The following is an 18,823-nucleotide window of genomic DNA, read 5'->3' on the forward strand; positions in this document are numbered from 1 at the left end:
GTTTAACTACAACTAAAAAATAAAAAAACTGGTGCCAGGCATAGTTGCTTACGCCTATGGACGCCCAGCCTACCCCTGAGGTCGAGGCCAGAGCGTGGTGCCGGCCGCCCGGGCCCACGTCCAGATGCAGCCCGAGCTCAGCCTCGCTCAGCTGGGACTGAACACATAACCGGCTCTTGGGAGTCCAGCAGTGGAAACGGCTAGTGGAGGGGCAGCCCTGACCAGACCTGAAGGGACGTTCCCTGCCGGGCAGAGGACGTGGCACTGGCCAGGGGCCCTGGGAAACCTCCAGCAACTTGGGAGGATGAGGCAGGAGGACTGCAAGCCAGCCGCAGCAATTGGATGAGAACCTGTCTCAAAATAAAATATAAAAAAGGTTGGAAGATATGGCCCAGGGGATAAGCACTCTGGGTTCAATCCCAAGTACCAAACACATACACACACACACACAAAACAAAAAAAAAAAACAAAAAAAAAAACAAAAAAAAAAACCAAAAACCAACCATGGTACCTCTACCCTAAATTTCCACTTCTTAATTTCGTAAGTTAAAGCTGCTGAGAAAGTTTTAAAAATTTTGATTCTCTACTGACAGGAAGGGAAATAAAAGTTTCTAAATTAATACCAAAATATCAGTTGCTGTGTAACCTTAATTTGACCAACATTAGGAATAAACAGCAGTGTTATTATAGAAAATAAATGATATTTTTTATTGGTGGTAAATTCTTTAAAGTGATTTTTTAAAAGGCAGCACAAAACTTCCTGACAGCTTTTTTGTTTAAAATAAAACTAGCTGTTGTATGACGCACACCTATAATCCAGCAGTGCAGGAGGCTAAAACAGGAGGATCAGAGAATCACAAGTTCAAGGCCAGCCTCAGCAACTCAGCAAGGTGCTCAGCAACTTAGACCCTATCTCAAATAAAAAAAAAAAAAAAAGTGGAAGAGGGGTTGAGGATAGAGCTCAATGGTAAAGTTCCAGTACCAAAAATTAAATAAATAAAATAGAAACTATGACTAAAGGAAATGGTCTTAGAATCCAATGCTCAACTGGGTTTCAAGTATAACATATTAGGTAAGTTCTTACTACAAATGGATACATTCATTCTATTCTAAATATACTGATTTCATTATGTTCATGAGATTTCCAAATAACTAGTAAAATAAAAGATTTTAGTCCTCAATGATAATTAGCATCTTCCAACACCATTGCAAAACACCTATAAACACTGGAAAACATTAGTTTTCATTCAGCACAAGACAAGGCACAGTTCTTGTTGTATATCGTTCTCTCCCACTTTTGTACTGGGAATTGACCCAAGTATGCTTGGCCACTGAACCACATCCCCAGCTCTTTTCAGAGAGTTGCTGAGGCTGGCCTCAAACTTATAGTCCTCCTGCTTCAGTCTTTTCAAGTCACTGGGATTTACAGACATGTGCCACTGAATCCAGCAGTTACTTCTGTTTAGAGAGAGCCAAAGTAAAAATTCTGTCCAATCCAGATTATGGCAAGGGCTAAGATGTTTGTTTCTTAACTTGTTCTAAAATATCAGTTTTGAGCAAAACTTTCTACAGAGTGAATATGTGATACCAAATATTTGGTTCATGAACACTAAACTATCCTTACTCTTATCAAATTTAGACACTACATATCAATACCCTTCCCCCCCTTTACAACAGAGACACAACAGCGACACATTACTTTATATCTTCATGGAAAAGGCATGCAAATCAGTAAGATCAGGAGAGATTATTGAATATCTCCTTTATATTAAACAAGAAAATTGCCTATGTAGACTATGCTTTTCAGGGGACTTGGAGGAAATGATACTTTGGGTAAAGTCAAATTCTGTATCAGATCCAAGTTCACAGATTAATATCAACCCAACAGCCCCTCCACCCAGCAAGAAAAACATCAAGAGTTAAACAAAAGGCAAAGAAACCTCTACATGAGCTTTTGGTTCATTTAGACTTTACATTTAAAACATAGTTACTATGTTAATCTCTGCATTAGCAGTTCTTCAATCTCAATTTACAAAGATCCACTTGAAAGATTATATACATAGATCAATTTTTTAAAAAGATTTTTTAGTTGTAGATGGACACAATACCTTTATTTATTTTTAGGTAGTGCTAAGGATCGAACCCAGTGCCTCACACATGCTAGGCAAGCACTCTACCACTAAGCTACAACCCCAGCCCTCAATTTTGTTTTAAAAGTAAGCTATGAAAAAGTTTTATTAAAGAAAAATTCTGCATGTTTTACTTTTTACCACTCTGTTCTGGCATGCTTCTGTTATCAGAATCACCTGGATCAATGACAATGTGCCTACTCTAGTATTTTCTGCATGCTGTGCCCAAGTCAATATTATTGCCACTGCAGGGATAGACATCAGTCTGGGCAAGCATAACACAGTACTCTATTTCAGATTTCCTCAAAGCTGGGAAGTTGTTGGGGAAGATGATCAATTTCATTTTGCCTGGCACATACTTTTTTCCTTTTCTTAACAAGTTGGAGCCTAGAGCTGATCCATTTCAGAGACTTTTTTTTTTTCCTTTTCCTTTGTAGCCACCATTTTTTCTGCCTTTAACGCCGGACAGCCCCCCAACCAAAACCAGCTGCCAAGATGGCTGGGGAGTAAGAAAGGCAGATCAACTTTATGATTCTTTAACTCATCTTCCTGGACCCTTGGTATGTACATGGTGATTCTTCACTATGGGGACTTATTATCCCCTTATAGTTAAGAGAAAATATTTGAACTCTATTATAAAGGATTGAGGATAAAAAGATAATTTGAAAAGTAAGAGATTCCAAAAGCAATGTGGAGTCATTTCTTCTTGAAAGATTATACTGTTCTGTTCAAATATCCTGTATGAATGTTCATTATCATTAATCCCTAAATTTTAATACCATACATTACTGTGGGCCCAGACATTGCATTTTATGGTATTTTCATTTAACTAGTATTGAGAGTCTATGTGCAAGGCACCATGCCAGTGATTTGGGGTATAAACAAACAAACACCCTGTTTGAAATTTAGTATAATACATACTACATTACAATAACACAAGATAGGACATGATATTTTTCATAGAAAGTAAGAGAGAGGCTGGGTATAGTGGCACATGCCTGTAAACCCAGCAACTTGGGAGACTGAGACAGGATCTCAAGTTCGAAGCCAGACTCAGCAATTTAATGAGACCCTGTCTCAAAAGAAAAAAAGGGTGGAGGGCTGGAGATGTGGTTCAGAGGTCAAGTGCCTCTGGGTTTAATTCCCAGTACCCCCCCCCCAAAAAAAAAAAAAAAAAAAAGAAAGTATAAGAGAGATGACTTTCACAGGGGTGGGTTGGGTGGGAGAATGTGAAAAGACAGAGCAACCATTTTCATGCCAAATTTTAAAATTAAGCCAGTTTAGTAGTGAGTTCTTCAGCTGTATTTTGATATTTGGCACATTAAAAGCAAACAAGCTATATGTGTTTCAATAATTTACTTTGCAGCTTACTCAGATAAGTCTGCTTCACAATTTACTGGGAATGTCATACAAGAAAGTGCAAATGAATACAATTATAGTGCAGAGATTAAAAGCATGGATTTGAGACTACATTCAGGGTTCTGTGTCCTTAAAATTATTTAGTCTGAGTATTCTCCTAAAACCTGGAGATAAAACATTTCAAGTGATCATTCCACACCATTTGACTAAAGTACCCACTTTTTGGGGTATGATAGGGCCAATAATCCCTTTAAGACATAATTTACTGTAAAAATGCCATTTTTCTTCCTTCAAGTTGTCTATTATGCATAGACTACTGTTCTAAGCAGACCTACTAACTGGTTATCTTATCTATTCTAGGCCTCAGTTTCCTCCTCCATAAAATGACAGGGCGGGACTGGATGATCTAAATAGTCCCTTCCGGCTCTTAAAAAGTCCCATGACTCCATAATGACTCAATAAATACTATTGCAAGAGTCAGCTTTTAAGAGTGATAAGAGTTTGAAGCTAAATGAAAGTTTCTTTTCCATAAGTTATTTCTTGAGCAAGTTCATACAACATTTTAATTACAAAAAAGAGGTATGCAAGATGAATTTACAAGTTAGAGGCACTCATATCTATATATTATAGATATATATACACTATTAGCAAACAAAAATCCAACCAGACTGAATTAACTTTAAAATACTAAAGTCACAATATTCGCTTTACTGTCAACTTTCTACTCTGTAAAAAATGCAATTTTCCCTTACTGTAATAGATAAGTGTTCCTATTCGTGCCAATCAGGAGTTTCAGGAGCAAAATGTTTTTCCGAACTATTAATGAGGGTGGGAGAGGGACAAGCGAAGGAGAAGCAAACCATCTGCTCAAACTTGCAAGGACGATCTTTTCTCCAAAAGGCATCATTTTTTGTTTGTTTTCCAGAAGAAAAATCCGAAGGGCCCGGTAAATACCGGAGTAGTTTCAAATAAAATTCATGGCGCTGGTAAGTCAGTTTTAGTATCAGACAAATGGAGATGGCGAAAAAGAGAAGAGGACAAACTTCCTGGATTCTCTCTCTGCGAGAGAAAGAGATTTCCTCTTGCTGACGAAGGGAAAGGCCCCTTTAACAATTTTTCTCTGCACGGTGGCTGCTGCCAGACTAGGTGGGGCTCCCTCCGCTGCCTTCCTCCTGCCACTTCCCGCAACAAATGGAGCAAGCCAGCCCCGTTTCAGGCAAACTTTTTCCCTGTCAGGCTCGAGCCCGCAGGGCGCCGGGGAGTGGTTTCCCCCGAACGCTCCTCGCCCAGGCTCCGGGCTGGGGGAAGGTGGGTCTACGCAAAGGACAACTTTCTGGTTTCCGTTCTAACTTCCACCCACACCCGGGAGGGAACCCCGGGCGGCCAGTAAGGGGGCTCCCGGGCGGGGAGTAAGTCTTCGAGGAAGCCGGCGGGGGAGGCGGGCAGCGGGAGAGGCTGCGACGGCCGCGGGCAGGAGGGAGCGGGCGGGGGGGGGGTCCTCGGGCTCTCACTTCCTCCGCCATATTTCAGACATTTGACCCCTTCCGCAAAGCGCGCCGTTCCCCCGCGGCTGTGGCGGCGGCGGCGGCTGCGGATCCTTCTCGCTCACCCGGGAGGCAACGCGCTGGCTGACCGAACGCCGAGCCCTCGCGCCACCTGCCGCGCGCTGAAGGGACGCCGTGGCTGTCGCGGGGCCCCCGACCGCCCCGCCCGGCCCGCGCCGCACCCCACCCGCTCCCCTCAGCCGGCGCCGGGTCCCCGCCCCGCGCGGCCGCTGCGGCCGCTCCCCTCAGCGGCCACGCACGTACTCTGCGAACCTCTCACGCTGTCACCGGGTTCCCGTAGCCAGCGTCGCCCCGCGCTCCCTCCGGGTCGCTGCTCTGGGCGCCACGGCGGTCCTGTCGCTGCCGCCGCCGCTCCGGCTGGTTTACACGCCTGACTCTGGGCGAGGTTTGGCGGTGTCGCCTTGACGTCAGGCGTTCAGCCTCGCTCTCGCTTCCGCCCGCGGGCGGGGCGCGCGGGTGCGCGGCCCGGGAAGGGGCGGGACTGGGGGGCGGGTCCATTGAACAGAGGGGCGGGGTCTCCGAGTGCCGGTTCTCGCCCTTGGCGTGGAGCCGGCCTTTGGCCTCCGGGGAAAGCAGGCCCGGTACTTGGACCCCCTTAGCGGCTGGCTTTCAGTCTTGCTGTCTCTTCAACCTCGCCTCTGCCGGAGGGCTGGTGGGTGGAATCACGCGTCAGTTTCCCCTGAGCGCACCCTTCCCAGCCCCAGCGCAAGCTCAGGGCTTAGAAAACCTCCCAGACCCTAAAGGTGCCTTAAACTAAAAACCAGTTACCAACGCCTTCAAACCGTTGTTTTCACTAAGTTCTTTGTGCTGAGGACAGTAGCTTGAGAAGTAATCCGGGTTGTACAATTTCTACGCCTAGAGCTCCCTTGAAGGAGCCTAGGCCAGGACACAATCTTTTTTCTTGAAAAGGCCTTTCTCCTGAACTGACAAATATTTCATCCACTGGTGACTTAACCGTGGTGAACTCTTAACTTGCCAAACACAGTTAACAAATCCATGATCTCCAAACTTGTGCCCTGTGCCTAAATCAACAGTGCATGTGGAAGTGCTTTGAGACTTTACGGATTTCCCATAGGTATGCCTATAATGTGACTTCAGGACACGAGAAAACACTTTCTGTTCCAAAAATGTCTCTTTCCAAACAGCACAGGAACTTACCAAGGGAACTTAGCCATATTTAGAGAAGAGATGAAGTAACTTATTGGAGGTTTTTTTTTTTTTTTTTTTTTTTAAGGCTTTGATGGACAAAAAGATTCTGAGAATAAAATGCAGGGGAAAGTTGAAGATCATTGAAACCTAACTTTTGCTTAAATTATGGTTTGCCTGCACATGCCTGTATTCCCAGCAACTAGAGGCTGAGGCAGGAGGATCACAAATTTGAGGTCAGCCTCAGCAACTTAGCAAGTCCCTGTCTCAAAATTTAGAAAAATTAAAAAAGGATGAGGAATATAGCTCAGTGGTAGAGTGCTCCAGGGTTCAATCCCCAATACTGAGAGAGAAAGAAAAAAAAAAGATGTATATTTCTTATCTTTGTCACTGTTGTTGGTACCTGACTTGATGCTTTTCACACAAACAGGCATTTAAGATATATTTGCTGAATTTCTGATCCCAATGTAGTGTGTAATGTTGGAGAACATAGAGCCATCCTTTAGCTCCACTACTTGTTAGCAGGTTATTCTTTGGCAAATTCTGTAACCATGTAGAATATTAGTTTTCTCATCTAGGATGTAGTATTATAACATCTGCCTTACAGAATTGTTGTAAGATAAGGTATAGAAAATAGATCTCAATCCCTGGGACGAGAAGAAGCATAAAGTTAGTTTTCTGCCTTTTAGAAAAAGTGAATTAAAAGTGAATTAACCCATAACTATTGCTGTATTTAATCTGAAATAATACTTCTGATTTTTCATGCTGTATGATTCCTTAAAAAATTTACTTCAAATAACATCCATATCTCCTTAGTTTCATTTAAAAAATACACAAAAGTACAAATAAGTATATATATATGTATTTTAAGTCCCCAATTTATTTATTTATTTAAATTTTTTTTTAGATGTCAATGGACCTTTGTTTTATTCATTTATTTATATATAGTACTCAGAATCGAACCCAGTGCCTCACACATGCTAGGCAAGCACTTTACCACTGAGCTACAACCTCAGCTCCAATTTATTATTTTTTAATAAATATGCTAATTATTATCAGCATAAGCAAAATTTATACTATTTAACTTCCAAATAAATTTAGCTGCCAATAGCATTAATATTTTGTTTCATTCACAAGTGAACAACATTGAAATTGGAGCCTTTCAAGGTACTTTTCCTGGCTTTTCCCTCTGCGATGTACGTGTTTGCGTACGTATGTCTGTGCATATTACATGAGTATGTGTATATGTGTATAGGGTATGATATAGAATTATGATTCTGTACCTTTGCAAAAACCTGCTGGAATTAGAGGTTGAGAAGGATAAGAAGACTGCTTTTGGTATGCAAAAGGAGAAAACAACATGGCTTAAATCCCCAGCTAGTTTCATTCTGTTTTCTTGGTCAAAAATTACATTCCAAACTCTGTGTAGTTATTTCATAAATTCTACCACTTAATCACACAGGAGACCAGGTAAGAGCACACTAGAAAATTGCTATTATGGGAAAACAACTCAGAACTCACACTCTCCTAAGGGTAGTTTGTGTACCTCTAAGATTTCTGTTTTGGGGAAACTATGTACTTATAGATAAGAAAAATGAAGTAGCTTGGCATGTTTTCTACTCAACGTAATAAATGTTATAGCTGCTTATTTGTCTCAAGATACATTTTGAATTCTACCTGTACTCTATTTCAGCAGTTGTGAGCTTGACCACTGAACTTGCATATTAAATAAATGTGAGGATTCTATAATTTTGTCAGCGCTAATGTCTGTGATTTAAGGAATGGATTGTAATTAAAAATTCCCCTCAAAAAACAGGAGGGAGAACTTCTTGATGTTAAATTGGGGTGAAAGGAGTGCCTAAGAGAAATGAAAGTCTCATGATGAAAGGAAATAAAGGATCCAAATATTTTTTAAAAATTCCCCTCTTAAGCCTTAGCTGAAAAAAACATAAAAATGAAAATGACATTCCCAGAGCCATCATGTAAATAAGCATTAAAAACAGGAAACCCTTGCAAAAACCAACTTCATGAAATTACCCTCATCATGAAATTTTCAAAAGCAATTTGAAGGGCTGGGTTGTAGAGTATTTGCCCAAGATGCTCACGAGTCAGGCACCTCCTGGAACTTTCTCATTAGATAGTAATTACCTTCAACTCCCAGTTACCCCCAAGTCCTGTGTATGAATCATATACCTCAATAATTACCAAATTTCAAGAGATAGGTTTTAATGACCCATTATACAGATGAGAAAGTTAACGCTTAGAAAGACTAAGTGCCCAAGGCTATATATAAATATGTGGCAGAGTTGAAATTTCTTTCTTTTAACTAGCATGAACATATTTTATTACATAAATGTAAAATGTATATAAGTAAAGTGAATATTATATCAGTTACTCAAATTTAATACTTGCTTATTACATGCCATTTTTATTTTTTTTATGCTTCTATCCATTTCCTAAAATAGACCAACCCCCCCTCCTTGCATATTTATTTTTTGGTGAGGTCATATGTACATGTCTTGAATTCATAGATATTAATGATACAGATTTTTAAATTGGTTTTATTTTTTAAGCAAAATTCTTATTACACATATAGAACAATTTTTCATGTCTCTGTATATAAAGTATGTTCACACCAATTCATGTCTTCATACATGTACTTTGGATATTAAAGTGCATCACATTCCTCTATCATTGCTAATCCCCTGCCCCCTCCCTCTCCTCCCACCTCTCTGCCCTATCTAGAGTTTGTCAACTCCTCCCATGTGCCCTCCCCTACCCAACTATGAGTCAGTCACCTTATATCAGAGAAAACATTGGCCATTTGGTTTTTTTGGAATGGCTAACTTCACTTAGCATTATATTCTCCAACTGCATCCATTTACCTGCAAATGCCATGATTTTGTTCTTTTTTATTGCTGAGTAATATTCCATTGTGTATATATGCCACATTTTTTAATCCATTCATCCTCTGAAGGGCATTTAGGTTGGTTCCACAGTTTAGCTATTGTGAATTGTGCTGCTGTAAACATTGATGTGGCTGTGTCCCTGTAGTATGCTGTTTTTAAGTTTTTTGAGAATAGACTGAGGAGAGGGATACCTGGGTCAAATGGTGGTTCCATTCCCAGTTTTCCAAGGAATCTCCATACTGCTTTCCATATTGGCTGCACCAATTTGTAGTCCTACCGGCAATGTATGAGTGTGCCTTTTTCCTCGCATCCTCACCAACACTTATTGTTGTTTGTCTTCATAATAGTTGCTATTCTGACTGGAGTGAGATGGTATCATAGAGTAGTTCTGATTTACATTTCCTTAATTGCTAGAGATAATGAACATTTTTTCATATATTGTTGATTGATTGAATATCCTCTTCTGAGAAGTGTCTGCTCATGTCCTTGGCCCATTTATTGATTGGGTTATTTTTTTTTTTTGGTGTTTAGCTTTTTGAGTTCTTTATATACTCTAGAAATTAGTGCTCTATCTGATGTGTGAGGAGTAAAAATTTGCTCCCAAGATGTAGGCTCTCTATTCACCTCAAAGATTGTTTCTTTTGCTGAGAAGAAACTTTTTAGTTTGAGTCCATCCCATTTATTGACTCTAGGTTTTAATCTTGCACTATATAAATTTCTATCTTGGTTTATCTGTCTTCTTTTGACATCATGCTGCCCTCCTTCTTTATTCGCACTATTCTTTTAGCCAGAAAAATTCTCTCCTCTTTTGTATTTACCTAAGTCTTTCTCCCTCTTTGAATTTATGCAAAAATTGTTTATACCATCCATTTGGTCCTTATCATACATGGCTTAACTTGAATTACTTTTGGTTTTTCTCCATCTTCAGATCCTTGAGAACTGAAGCCACATCTTATTCTTTGTACTGATCATACTGTGAGCATCACGTATAAGAAATTAATGTTTTGTGGAGTCTTGATAATCTTGGTTAGATTCTCCATATTGATCATAGAGGATTCATGACCCATTTCAGTTATTTAATCTTTCTGAGTTTCTTTTTATTAATCTTTAAAGTGCACTAAACAATATAAGTAGGGCTTTTGAAAATTTCAAAATAGCAGGGCATAGTGGTGCATGTAATCTTGGAGACTCAGGAGGATCCAAAAGTTCAAGGCCATCTTAGCAACTTAGTGAGACCCTTAGCAACACAGCCAGAGAAAGCCATGTACAAAAACAGAAGTTGGGTTGGGAGTGTATATTGGTCTTAGAGCACTTGCCTAGCATGCCCACAGAGTTGTGGTCAGGTGAACTGGCTCTGGAGGCAGAGTGCAAGCATTCTAATATGGACTCTACTCATCCTGAGGAATTATTTCTAGTGCCTCATTTTCCTCCTTTGTAAATTAAGCACAATAACAGAACCTATGTTTGGGGTAAATAACACAAATAGAATGATACCCATTACAAAATAAGCACTTTAGCTATTAGCTATCATGTCTTAAACATTCTCAATAAACGTTGGTTCCTGATACATCCTCCAGCACAATTTACTTTGTGTAAACGTGGTAACAATTAAATCTATGTTTGTTAAACTTTCACTTTGCTTTGCTTATGACAGTCCTCAATTTAAGATTTGTATGTCAGTAGTTTATAACTTGAACATATTTATGCGTTGGAAGTAATGCTTTAAAGTTTATAGCTCATGTGCATTAAAATGTGACTTACTCTGGTGAAGCTCAAAAAATAAGGTCTATTTTTTATCCATAAATGCTAAAATCAGTTTTAAAATTACTGTTTCTCTAGGCCTGTTATCGCCCAACTGAAAGTCCATCTCCTAAGGAGGCTGGGGCAGGAGGTTCATAAATTCAAGGCCAGCTTGGGCAACTCAGTGAGACCCTTCTCAAAACAGAATAAAAAGGGTTGGGGATGTAACTTAGTGGTAGAGTGCTTGTCTATCATGTGAGAGGCTCTATACTGCTAAAACAACAACAACCACAAAAATCCAAAAGTACCATTCCAATTGCTACTAATCAGCATTTATAACACCGTTCCCTTAGTTTTTGCAGTGCCTCACTCTTGTGCTTTTTCCTCCATTTTTTCTGGCCATTCGTTAATCTCTCTTTGGGCTATTCCTTTCTCTTCCTGACTTTAGGGATAGAGTCCCTCAGATTTTGATCCTGGCCCTTTTCTTGTATACTTTCATCTGGGAAATTATATAGTTGCTGCCAACTTTACATGGCATTTAAATACCAATGACTCATAGATCTGTATCTGCTATTCAGGCTTTCCTGCTGAGCTTCAGATGCCTAGAGCCAGTTGCCTCCTGGAAAGCTTTCTTTCCTTGGCCACCCTCCCCAAAGCTGCTCTTCCTCCAGGAATGCTCATATCAATAAATGGCACTCTACAAGAGAAATCCTGACACTTTCCTCTACCTTACAGCACACATCAAATTCTTCACTCAGCCCTATTGATTTTACTTTGTGAATCACTCAAATCTGACCACTTTTCTACATTTCCATGGTTTGGTTGGTTTATGTACTTTCACTTTTGTCTCCCTTTCCATCCATGTTGGCAAGTGCCTGTAATCCCAGCTATTTGGGAGTCTGAGGTAAGGGAATTAGAAGATCAAGTTCAACTTGGGTAATTCAGTAAGACCTCATCTCAAAATAAATGAATAAAAAATATAATAGCAATGCCATTATTACATCTAAGAAAATTAAAAATGAATCCTTAACACGATCTAATATCCAGTTCATATTTAAAATTTTCTGTATCAAAGATGATTTTTTACTGTTTGTTTATTCAATTCACGAACCAAACATTACAGTCCAAACATTACATTTAATTGTTGTGTCTTAAATCTCTTTTAACCTCTAACAGCCCCTATTTTCTTTGTGAGTGAATGGTCATTTGCACTATGTGTGTGTGTGTGTGTGTGTGTGTGTGTGTGTGTGTGTGTGTGATGTGTCTTTTCTTATTTTCCAGCTTCTGTACAAATAGCACCACTTCAGGTCAATACCTTCATAAGCATTCTGTGAAAGAAATCTTATGGCTTTTACATTACACATCTTTAAAACTGGGAGACTAAGAAAGTAAAGCCCTCCCTCATATACATATATGTATTTTTTATTAAGCAAAAAAGAATGCAGTAGATGGAGTCAAAACTATTTTTCACTGATCTCCAAATCCCGACAAGAAGTATAATTAGTTACTAAACAATTGCTACAAGCTAGGAACTTCTTGTATTTGATTTTTTCAAAAATTCTTTGAGCTGAGAATTTTTATTCCAGTTTTCAGATTAAAAAACAGGTTGAGGGAGGCTAAATTAGAAATAGGAGGCCACAATGTCAGCCTGAGGCAGAAGCCCAGGGCTCTCTTTCTGAGAAACTTATGGTCTTTCCATCTGGTCACAGTATTGTAGAAAGGAAGAATGTAATGAAGTATAAAAGATGGTTTAAGTAGGCGGAAAAACTACCAAAGCACAATTCAGGTACATGCTTTACCAGATTAAAAAAAAAAAAAAAAGAGTCCTATTGGTGTGTTTTGGGAGAGTAGACATTTTGGCTTAAGGTAAATATATATATATATATATATATACATATATATATATATATATATATATTTTTTTTTTTTTTAAGAGAGAGGTGAGAGAGACAGAGAGAGAAAGACAGAGAGAATTTTTTTAATATTTATTTTTCAGTTTTTGGCAGACACAACATCTTTGTTTGTATGTGGTGCTGAGGATTGAACCCGGGCCGCACACATGCCAGGCGAGCGCACTACCGCTTGAGCCACATCCCCAGCCCCAAAGGTAAATATATTTGAGAAAAATAGTTACTCAGTGAGATTCTGATTAAAGCTTAACAAAACTTGACAGTGGCAGAAGTAGCCTTCTAAGGGCAGTATCTTTCATTGACCCGTTCTAGGTGATGCTGTCCTTTTCTTTCTTTCTTTTATTTTTGTTAAAATACTGACTTTTAAAAATACTTTTATTTTTTGCTTTTTAAAATACTGACTTTAATATCACTAATGGTTTTATACATTTCCTTCCTGCTTTACAGTAGATCTCAGAACCACAGCTTTTTTCAATAGGGTCCTTTTCCTCTTTTGTCTTTAACTAAATTCTTCAGTAGTTGTCATGTCCTTAATGCCTAAAAAATTCATGTCAAAAGAACATGTTAATCAATGAAGGGAAATTATGTTTAAATTGACCTAAAATTTTTTATCTGGTTCATAAGTCTGCCTACATGTACCTACATTTACCTAAGTTGTGAGCCCAGTTTGCTCCTGCTGTTCTCCAAGACACTAGCTTAAGGTGACACATAAGGATCTCCCTAGATATTTGCATATTTGTAATTGCTTCATACTGGCCAATAGAAAATCAAGACATGCATTTAAGACATCTTAATTAATGTGTATATATCCAACAGACTTGAAAGCAGAGACTGGGACAGATATTTACCCTCCCACATTCTTAGTAACACTATTCACAATAGGCCAAAGTAGAAGCAGCCTAAGTGTCCAACAATGGGTAACTGGGTAAACAAGATGTGGTACACATATAATAGAATATTATTCACCTTAAAAAAAGAAGAAAAATCTGACACATGCTACAACACGGGTGAACTTTGAAATCATTATACTAAAACAAGGGTTTTATTTTGTTAAGATGAAAATTTTCGAGATGGCGGGGCGCTGCCGAGAATCGACCAGCAAGCAGGGAGAAATAGTGCTGCGGATTCTGTGGAATCCTACCGGCTGAGCCCTCACTCACCCCCGGGCTGAGTTTGGAATTTCAGACGGGAAGGAAGTGGTACAGTTCTATCCCCCACAACGGAAACTCCACCAAGGAAACCAGGGGCCACCATCTTGGAGAGCTGAAGTAACCACCGCCATTCTCCGACAGATGCAACAATAAAACAGGTGTGTTACTCAGCTCATCTCCCATATAGCGGGGAATTCGCATAAAATCTCTCCTAGGCTTTCCGGGGGAGGGATTATCAGAGCGAGCCTGCATAAAGACTCGGGGGAAAACTAGAGACACCTGACCTTCAACTCCCCCTCCCATCAGGGGCGAAAACGAAACCTGTCTAGCCAGCGCTGGGGGAGGGGCAAGCGGAAAAAATCAAAACAATAGAGTGCCGGGGTTCCCAATAGCCACCCTCCACACCCAACAAACGGCAGGCCCAGAGTATAGTTTGAACTGCCGAGAGGCAGCACTCAGGCGAAATCTGGTCTAGCAGGAGAAAACAGGACTAGCAGGAGAAACCAGGGGACTAAAGGCCAGGCCCTTGCGACTAGGCAGCTGGAGACCACACGCCCCCGGCGACAGTCCACCCACTGCCCAAGTGACTGGACGGCTAGAGATCGCCCGCCCGCCTGCCGGCGACAGCCCACCCACTGCCCGCATGACTGGGCAGCTGGAGACCGCCTGCCTGCCAGCGACCGGGAGCTGAAACCAGCCAGAGACAGTCCAGTCCCACCCCCCCATTCAGACACCCCGGCAAGGAGCCTGGGGCCCACCATAGTAGAGAGCTTGGCCATCGGAATTCCTTCCCAGCGGAATCCACTTTAGCAGGCATAGTCTACCAACACAAAGGAGAGACAACAGAGATACACAAAACCAAAACAAATCTATAGAAGAGAGCAGAAACACAGCAATCAAATAGAGCTGGAAAGTAACGTGAACATCATGAAAAAACAAGGGATAAAAGGAGTACAAACAATGTAGGACAACTTAATTCTACAGGAGGACCTAGAAGCATCAGAAACATGGATAGGGAAAGAACTCAAGGCATTCCAAACTCAGATGGAGAGGAATATTAGAGAAGACATGAGACAGGAAGTCCAAGCAATAAAAGTATATTTTGAAAATGAATTAAACAAACAAATTCAAATGGCAAAGAACGATCTTTACCAGAAGATAGAGATCTTAAAAAAAATCAAACAGTAATCGTAGAAATGCAGGAAACTATAAACCAAATTAAAAACTCAAATGAGAATATTACAAATAGACTAGGTCAAGTAGAAGTCAGAACATCAGATAATGAAGACAAAGTTTATCAACTTGAAAAGAATATAGTCAACACAGAAAAGATGCTTAAATCCCACGAGCAATCTATTCAAGAGATATGGGATGTCATAAAAAAACCAAATTTGAGAGTCATCCGGATAGAAGAAGGCATAGAGATTCAAACCAAAGGAATGGACAACCTATTAAGTGAAATAATTCTAGAAAACTTCCCAGAGATGAAAGATGGAATGGATTGCCAAATCCTGGAAGCCTATAGGACCCCAAACATTCAAAACCATAATAGACCAACTCCAGGACATGTAATTATGAAGATAGCCAACATACAGAACAAGGAGAGAATATTAAAAGCTATGAGAGAAAGGAGGCAGATTACATTCAGGGGTAAACCAATTAGGTTAACAACTGATTTTTCATCACAGACTTTGAAAGCGAGAAGATCCTGGAACAACGTATTTCAAACGCTGAAAAATAATGGACTCCAACCAAGAATACTGTATCCAGCAAAATTAAGCTTCAGATTTGACAATGAAATTAAAATCTTTCACGATAAACAAAAGCTAAAAGAATTCGCAGCCAGAAAACAGCACTGCAAAGCATTTTGAGCAAAATACTACAAGAAGAGGAATTGAAAAGTAGTGCCTAAACCTAACAGTGGGAGGTATCTCAGTAAAGGGGGAGGAAAATAACCAAAAAGTAAAAACTAGCCAAACTAAAATAAATAAATAAATAAACATGACTGGAAGTACAAATCATATTTCAATTGTAACCTTAAATGTTAATGGCCTAAACTCACCAATCAAGAGACATAGGCTAGTAACCTGGATAAAAAAAAAACAAATCCAACAATATGCTGCCTTCAGGAGACTCATATGATAGGAAAAGACCTACACAGGCTGAAGGTAAAAGGTTGGGAAAAATCATACCACACACATGGCCCTCGGAAGCAAGCAGGATGGCCATACTCACATAGAATAAAATCAACTTCAAACGTAAGTTAATCAAAAGGGATAAAGAAAGACACTATATACTGTTAAAAGGAACCATCCACCAACAAGACATAACAATTATCAATTTGTATGTCCCAAACAATGGAGCTGCAACATTCATAAAACAAACTCTCCTCAAGTTCAAGAGTCAAATAGACTGCAACACAATAATTATGGGTGACTTCAACACACCGCTCTCGCCATTAGACAGATCCTCTAGACAAAAACTGAATAAAGAAACTATAGAACTCAACAGCACAATCAATAACCTAGACTTAACCGACATATATAGAATATATCAACCATCATCAAGTGGATACACGTTCTTCTCAGCAGCACATGGATCCTACTCAAAGATAGACCATATATTATGCCATAGGGCAACTCTTAGTAAATATAAAGGCGTGGAGATAATACCATGCACCATATCTGATCATAATGGAATGAAACTAGAAGTCAATAATAAAAGAAGGAAGGAAAAAATCCTACATCACATGGAAAATGAACAATATGTTACTGAATAATCAATGGGTTACAGAAGACATAAAGGAGGAGATAAAAAAATTCTTAGAGACAAATGACAATACAGACACAACATACCGGAATGTATGGGACACAATGAAAGCAGTTTTAAGAGGGAAATTCATTTCTTGGAGTTCTTTCCTCAAAAAAAGAAAAAACCAACAAATAAATGAACTCACACTACACCTCAAAAACCTAGAAAAGGAAGAGCAAAACAACAGCAAATGTAGTAGAAGACAAGAAATAATTAAAATTAGAGCAGAAATCAATGAAATTGAAACAAAAAAAAACCATTGAAAAAATTGATAAAACTAAAAGTTGGTTCTTTGAAAAAATAAATAAGATCGACAGGCCCTTAGCCACGCTAACGAAGAGAAGAAGAGAGAGAACTCAAATTACTAACATACGGGATGAAACAGGCAATATCACAACAGACACTACAGAAATACAGAAGATAATTAGAAAGTATTTTGAAACCCTATATTCCAATAAAATAGAAGATAGTGAAGATATCAATAAATTTCTTAAGTCATGTGATCTGCCCAGCTTGAGTCAGGAAGACACACACAATTTAAACAGACCAATAACAAAGGGAGAAATAGAAGAAGCCATCAAAAGACTACCAACCAAAAAAAGTCCTGGACCAGATGGGTATACAGTGGAGTTCTATAAAACCTTCAAAGAAGAATTAATACCAATACTTTTCAAGCTATTTCAAGAAATAGAAAAAGAAGGAGATCTTCCAAATTCATTCTATGAGGCCAACATCACCCTGATCCCGAAACCAGACAAAGACACTTCAAAGAAAGAAAACTACAGACCAACATCTCTAATGAACTTGGATGCAAAAATTCTCAATAAAATTCTGGCGAATCGAATACAAAAGCATATCAAAAAAATTTTGCACCATGATCAAGTGGGATTCATCCCTGGGATGCAAGGCTGGTTCAATATACAGAAATCAATAAATGCTATTCACCACATCAATAGACTTAAAGACAAGAACCATATGATCATCTCGATAGATGCAGAAAAAGCATTGACAAAGTACAGCATCCCTTTATGTTCAAAACACTAGAAAAACTAGGGATAACAGGAACTTACCTCAACATTGTAAAAGCTATATATGCTAAACCTCAGGCTAGCATCATCCTAAATGGAGAAAAACTGAAAGCATTCCCTCTAAAATCTGGAACAAGACAGGGATGCCCTCTATCACCACTTCTATTCAATTTAGTTCTTGAAATACTAGCCAGAGCAATTAGACAGACAAAATAAATTAAAGGCATAAAAATAGGAAAAGAAGAACTTACATTATCGCTATTTGCGGATGACATGATAATATATTTAACAGACCCAAAAGGGTCTACAAAGAAACTGCTAGAGTTAATAAATGAATTCAGCAAAGTGGCAGTATGTAAAATCAACATGCATAAATCAAAGGCATTCCTGTATATCAGCAACAAAACTTCTGAAATAGAAATGAGGAAAACCACTCCATTCACAATATCCTCAAAGAAAATAAGATACTTGGGAATCAACCTAACAAAAGAGGTGAAAAAGATTTATACAATGAAAACTACAGAACCCTAAAGAGAGAGATAGAAGAAGATCTCAGAAGATGGAAAAATGTACCCTGTTCATGGATAGGCAGAACTAACATCATCAAAATGGCGATATTACCCAAAGTTCTCTACAGGTTTAATGCAATGCCAATCAAAATCCCAACAGCATTTCTTATAGAAATAGATAAAGCAATCATGAAATTCATATGGAAAAACAAAAGACCCAGAATAGCAAAAACAATTCTAAGCAGGAAGTGTGAATCTGGAGGTATAGCGATACCACATTTCAAACTGTACTACAAAGCAATAGTAACAAAACAGCGTGGTACTGGTACCAAAACAGGCAGGTGGACCAATGGTACAGAATAGAGGACACAGAAACCAATCCACAAAATTACAACTTTCTTATATTTAATAAAGGGGCTAAAAACATGCAATGGAGGAAGGATAGCATCTTCAACAAATGGTGCTGGGAAAATTGGAAACCCATATGCAACAAAATGAAACTGAATCCCTTTCTCTCGCCATGCACAAAAGTTAACTCAAAATGGATCAAGGAGCTAGATATCAAA

At 39.2% G+C, this 18,823-nt stretch overlaps 1 protein-coding gene across 3 annotated transcripts in view; it reads right to left on the reverse strand.

The window, feature by feature from the left end:
- Rap1b (RAP1B, member of RAS oncogene family) overlaps window positions 1-5,472 on the reverse strand; it is a 44,657-nt gene extending 39,185 nt beyond the window's left edge. For 2 of the 3 annotated variants that reach the window (XM_077798453.1, XM_026386665.2), the window contains exon 1: window positions 5,306-5,472. The gene's annotated coding sequence lies outside the window, so the exon portion shown is untranslated. Of the gene's footprint in view, window positions 1-5,296 lie in introns of all 3 variants that reach the window. The other variant, XM_026386666.2, reaches the window with a different exon arrangement.
- Between the last annotated feature and the right edge of the window lie 13,351 nt (window positions 5,473-18,823).

The sequence above is a fragment of the Urocitellus parryii genome, chromosome 5, assembly GCF_045843805.1.
Source record: "Urocitellus parryii isolate mUroPar1 chromosome 5, mUroPar1.hap1, whole genome shotgun sequence".
Taxonomy (NCBI): domain Eukaryota; kingdom Metazoa; phylum Chordata; class Mammalia; order Rodentia; family Sciuridae; genus Urocitellus; species Urocitellus parryii.